Source organism: Musca vetustissima, unplaced genomic scaffold (genome assembly GCF_032173495.1).
Source record: "Musca vetustissima isolate MV318-11 ecotype Yass unplaced genomic scaffold, APGP_CSIRO_Mvet_v1 utg675470, whole genome shotgun sequence".
Classification (NCBI taxonomy): Eukaryota; Metazoa; Arthropoda; class Insecta; order Diptera; family Muscidae; genus Musca; species Musca vetustissima.
In genome coordinates, this window is record NW_026874862.1 from 5,804 (window position 1) to 12,147 (window position 6,344).

Here is a 6,344-nt window from a genome sequence, read left to right on the forward strand (position 1 = left end):
AAAATTATAAACATGGCTCCACTTTTTCTGATAGCCCCCATATAAGGGTACCCCCCAATTTTCCATATTTTGAGGTTCGTGAGCGTGTTTTTCAACTGAATTCGCTGAAATTTGGTACATTCAGTTCTTATTGGGTAGACAATCTCCCTACTAAAAATTATAAATATAGGTCTTTTATTTTTTTGGTACCCCCCAATTTTCGGTATTTTGGGGTTCTTGAGCGCGTTTTTCAACCGAATTCGCTGAAATTTGCTACATTGGGTTCTTATTGTGTAGTATATGTCTCCACAAGAAATATAAATTGAGGTCCACTTTTACTGGTAGCCCCCATATAACGGTACCTCCTATTATTCAGTATTTAGGGGGTTTTGATCGTATTTTCCGCCGAAATTGCTGCAATTTAGTATTTTGAGTTCTTAATAGGTACCAAATCTCCTCACAAAAAAATATGAATATAGGTCAATTTTTTCGGATATCCCCCATATAGGGGTACCCTCAATTTTCTGTATTTCGGTGTTCTTGAACGCGATACCTTTGGGGGTACCCTTATATGGTACCCCCAAATTTTCGGCTTTTTGAAGTTCTTGAGTGCGTTTTTCACCCGAATTCGCTGAAATTTGATACTTTGATAGCAAATTGGATAGCAAATCTCCCCACCAAAAATTATAAATATAGGTCAATTTTTTCGGATAGGATAAGGGTACCCTCCAATTTTCCGTATTTTAGAGTTATTGAGCGCGTTTTGTAACCGAATCCGCTGAAATTTGGTACATTGGGTTCCTATTTGTTGCCAAATATCTAAACTAAAAATTATAAACATAGGTCTACTTTTTCCCCCAATTTTCGGTATTTTGAAGTTCTTGTGCGTGTTTTTCAATCGAATTCGCTCAAATTTGGTATTTTGTAGTCGTATATGGAAGCAAATCTCCCTACCAAAAATTATTGATATTCACCCCATTTTAGGGGTAGTCCGTCCGTCTGTCTGTCCATGTTAAATTGTAAACTTAGTACAGGTCGCATTTATGATCCGAATTGGATGAAATTTGGCACAGCTCATTTGTTTGGCCCAAGGACGAACGCTATTGAAATTGGGAAAAATCGGTTCAGATTTAAGGTAAATGGTGTACCAAAGTCCCTTTATATATTCCGATTTGCACGAAATTTGGCATAGCGTACTGAATTAAGTCTAGAATGTTGTGTGCAAAGTTTCGTGATAATCGGTTCAGATTTAGATATAGCTCCCATATATATCTTCGTCCGATTTAAGGTAAATGGGGTACAAAGTCCCTATATATTATTCGATTTGCACGAAATTTGGCATAGCGTACTGAATTAAGTCTAGAATGATGTGTGCAAAGTTCCAGATTTAGACATAGCATAGCTTCCATGTATAATAAATAATCAATGGATGCCTGGTTGATATTACATTTTAAACAGCGAAGCATACCAAATAGCGTGCGTAGAGTTTGCTTAAAATCTATGGAATAGATTGAAGAATGGCATGTGTAAGGATTGATGTTAATCTGTTTACTTATAGAAAAATATCGCATTTTGAAGTTCGTTCAATTTTATGTCAATGTTCCTTCGAAAAAATGAAATCTGTAAACATACATATGTAGATTATCCCCAAAGTGGTGAAGGGTATCATATAGTCGACCCAGTCCGACTTTACTACATTCCTTACTTGTTTATATGAAAATAGTTATCTGATTTGTTTCGTGTGTTAGGGTCGGGTAGTCGTTACGGGGAATAGTCAAATATTACCATACAAAGACTATTTAGCCATCTCTTGTAAGCATTCCGCCCTCTAAAGATATTGTAATAAAAAAACTCAAACATGACGACAATGAAAAATATCGGCAGACATTAAGGCATCTCCTCAATATAGTGATACCTTCTGAAGGAAAGAATTGAGATAAACAATTAAAATATTCGGTTCAAAATTGGCATATACCGGTCATTAATAAGGCATAGCCCTCAAATAATGATATCCCCAAATATTCACTATTTCCAACACTATGTAATCAATATTGGTCCCCCTTTAGGAATAGCCCCATATAACTTTGTAATCCAAATTACAGTAGCTTGAGGATTTTATATCATGTTTTACCAGTATCAGTCCACTTTTTAGTTCTTACAGATTTTAGGAAAAATCCCCATTAAAAATTACTGAAATTTGTACTTGGTGTACATAATGGTTTACATAAATCGGTTTGTAGAATTATCGGTATATGCCCACTTTTTGATATGTTTTTTTCATTGCATGTATCTATCAGTATAACTATGGTGGATGGTATCCAAAGTTCGACCTGGTAGAACTTAACGCTTTTTCACTTGTTTTTTTAATACGACATTTTGATAGACGTTCGAATTTTCAAAAAACTTTCGGACATATCTTAAATTATGCAGCTCTACTCATCTTTTATTATTCTTTACATCCAACTAACCCATTTTTCACCCCATCTCCTTCTAGGGCACCCTCTGACAAATTTGCCGCAGTTCATATCAAAATCCCTTCGCTTTACCCGGCGGTGATATACCCGAAGATTTTGGTCGTAAATTCGTAAATTTTCACCCCAAGCTGCTACTTTTGTGGGTGCCCCACCGGTTGATATGGAACATAATATAGGTACTTAAGCGCTGGTGGCAGCAGCAGTACATCATATCCACAAGCTGCTACCTATTGTGGGTGCCCCACCGGTAGATATGGAACATAATATAGGTACTGAAGCGCTGGTGGCAGCAGCAGTACATCATATCCACAAGCTGCTACCTTTTGTGGGTGCCCCACCGACAGATATGGAACATAATATAGGTACTGAAGCGCTGGTGTCAGCAGCAGTACATCATATCCACAAGCTGCTACTTTTTGTGGGTGCCCCACCGGTTGATATGGAACATAATATAGGTACTGAAGCGCTGTTGGCAGCAGCAGTACATCATATCCACAATTTTCCAATCAAAGGACACGTACGCGCACAACTTTTGATCCAGAAATGGAATTGCCGCAGCTACAAAAAATGTTTCAGGAAAATCGCCATCCATCAAGGCAGCCGATACAGGCCTATGTGGTGCAATTGAATGCCTTGGAATCGCGCCGTGGCCGCAAGCCATTGGATATCAATAATGTCATGTATTGGTTTAAAAATGCCCGGACCGCCCAGAAACGTGCTGAAATGCGTGGTGGATTTGGTGCCACGCAGGCAGCCATGAATGGTCAAATGGGTCAAACATCGGGTGGCAGCAGCACCGAGCATGAGTAGTCAGCAACAAATTATGGTTTCCAGCATGAGTAACCTCTCGCTATCCAATGACATGTCACAGCATTCAGATGATCTGGATGATGAACAAAGTCGTCCAAATTCTCAAAAATTGTCACTATCATTAACCATCCACGAACGTCACCAAACCGACAGCAACCAGGCGAATGACAACACGGTAGGACTAAATGACCACATATCTCCCATGACCATATACCCGAAGATTTATCAAAATCCCTTCGCTTTCCCCGACGGTGATATACCCGAAGATTTTGGTCGTAAATTCCTAAATTTTCACCCCAAGCTGCTACCTTTTGTGGGTGCCCCACCGGTTGATATGGAACATAATATAGGTACTGAAGCGCTGGTGGCAGCAGCAGTACATCATATCCACAAGCTGCTACCTTTTGTGGGTGCCCCACCGGTTGATATGGAACATATAATATAGGTACAGCAACCAGGCGAATGACAACAAGGTGGGACTAAATGACCACATATCTCCCATGACCACGAAAGTGGATGAGAAAATTTAAAATCTCAGTGAATCGCAAAATGAACGCTCACAATCACAACCTATGAAGAACGTGAGAAGAATGACTCAAATAACTTGGCTAAAGAGGAACATCACACTGAAGAAGGTGGTAATGCGAGCGGAGAATCCACACAGGTACAAAATATGGTTTCCAGCATGGATAAACTCTCGCTACCCAATGACTTTATAAAGAGTCCTCTGAGTTCCAAATCGGTGGATATTGATACCATGTCACAGCATTCAGATGATAAAAGTCGTCCAAATTGTCCACAACTGCCACTATAATTAACCATCCACGAACGTCACCAAACCGACAGCGACCAGGCGAACAATAACAGCAGTGGTGGTGGCAGCAATAATACAACCAGCAACAACAACAGCAATTGGATAATTCCCATACCAATTTACGACCCTCTTCACCGAAACCCCCATCCTCGAAAAAGGACGATGAAGATCTCGATATGGATGACGATGCTGCAGGAATGCAAGCAAATTCGTCAATGCCTGACGATGACTTCAATATGTCTAGTATTTCAAATGAAGAACCTCGCAAACGGCATCGTACATTTATCGATCCCGTCACTGAGGTGTCAAAGCTGGAACAATGTTTTGCTATAAATACACATCCATCGCATAGTCTGATTTTGAAATATACCTTTAACAATTCACGTCCTATTTACCCAAATCCACATCCTCGAAAAAAGGACGATGAAGATCTCGATATGGATGACGATGCTGCAGGAATGCAAGCAAACTCGACAATGGATGGCGATAACCTGTCGAATATTTCAAATGAAGAACGTCGCAAACGAGATCGTACATTTATCGATCCCGTCACTGAGGTGCCAAAGCTGGAACAATGGTTTGCTATAAATACACATCCATCGCATAGTCTGATTTTGAAATATACAGACGATTTGAATACAATAGGTGAGTTGGATTTTTATGAATTTTTTTTTTTTAAATGCATTTTGAATCTGAAATGGCTCATAAATGAGGGTTGTAAGAAATTTTGAAAAATTCCTTCAAATATTCCCTCTTCTTTAAGTCTTTGAACGAATATTTTTTGAAAATTCACCGTATGATAATTTTATAAAAAAATATTAAGAAAATACTCGATTTAGTCGAAAAATATGATGAAAAATCTACGATTCGGACGGAGTTTAAAAAGAGGGCTGGGAGTAATTTTGGCTCTGTGGGGTCAAAGGCGAACTTTAGAAAATCTTTGTATTTATAATTCAAAAGCGTGGACTGCAGTAACCACTACTGATTCCTTTAGGTTTTTTAGTTTTTTTATATGTTTAATTTTTTAACAAATATTTCTAAACCATCAACCTTTCCCTCTTTCTTCTCTATCATTACAGACAAAAGTTTCCCCGCTTGCAAAATAAAAATGTACAATACTGGTTTAAATATCACCGGGCTAAATGTAAACGTCAAAATATGTCGCTGTAATATTTTAATCAATGTTCCCAGCTGGCGGGTTTGAATTCCTTTGAACATAAATATGAAGAACGTGATTAAATAAAAATAATTATGCAAAAGTTAAATAACTAAAATGACAATATTGTTGATATTAAATAACAAAAAAAGAAAAAACCAGTGAGCGGAGCAGTATAGTCGGACGGGGCCGACCATGCGATACCCTACACAACTACCACGAACTCTAACTTTCTGAGGATGTTTATTCCGAGTCTGAGTAATATTTCGTGATATTTGCCCCCTCTTGTCCGATTAGAGGTTAACAACACCTCTTCCTTACTTTTTTCGAATATTCAGTACAGTCCTTCTAATTACTTGTCCAGATTACCTTCACGGTGGGTTGTGTTGTGATTTTCGGATTATACTCTACTCGAAAACACACAAAAAATTATGTTTTCGGTCCATTTCATCCCAAAATTTTAATCTGATCATCACCGAAAATTGTAGGCGTTGTTCTTGACCATAACTGGAACTTCATGAAAAATGTCAAAGCCATCAGCGCGATATTTCTCCCTCTAATGTAGTAATGGGTTACTGAATAATATCTGAATACGTAAGCACCAGTAAATATTTTACTGTAACTCCCACATCTGAGTAGATACATCACTATATTTGGTATCAATTTAAAGGCCAACCACTCCTCTTGGATATGCTATCAACTCCTGGGGTCTACATCCTCCAGGAGTAAATATGTATGCCATAGAATACAAATTTTGTCATTTTTCACACAAAAGTCAGGGTCCATTTGACCCACTAAATATTGACCGATCTTTATCAAAACATGCATGCTTATTCTCTGGCCCGATCCCCTTCTCCATGCAAAAATTCGCGGTGTTTGGGCCATAATTGCGGCCTCTGGAGCGACCAGAAAAACCGACAAAAATTTTGTATTTGGTCCATTTCATCCCCTAAATATTAACCGATCTTTTCCAAAAACAATAGGGGTCTTCATTGGCCAGAACCCATCCTACATGCAAAATTTCGTGAAGATTGGTCCATAACTGTGGCCTGTATCGTGTTTACAAATTATAATGGACAGACGGACGGACGGACGGACGGACGGACGGACA

At 38.7% G+C, this 6,344-nt stretch overlaps 1 pseudogene; it reads left to right on the forward strand.

Annotated features, from left to right (window-relative positions):
• The first annotated feature begins 2,473 nt into the window (after nt 1-2,473).
• On the forward strand, nt 2,474-5,316 carry LOC133337319 (homeobox protein dve-1-like; annotated as a pseudogene).
• The last annotated feature ends 1,028 nt before the right edge of the window (nt 5,317-6,344 follow it).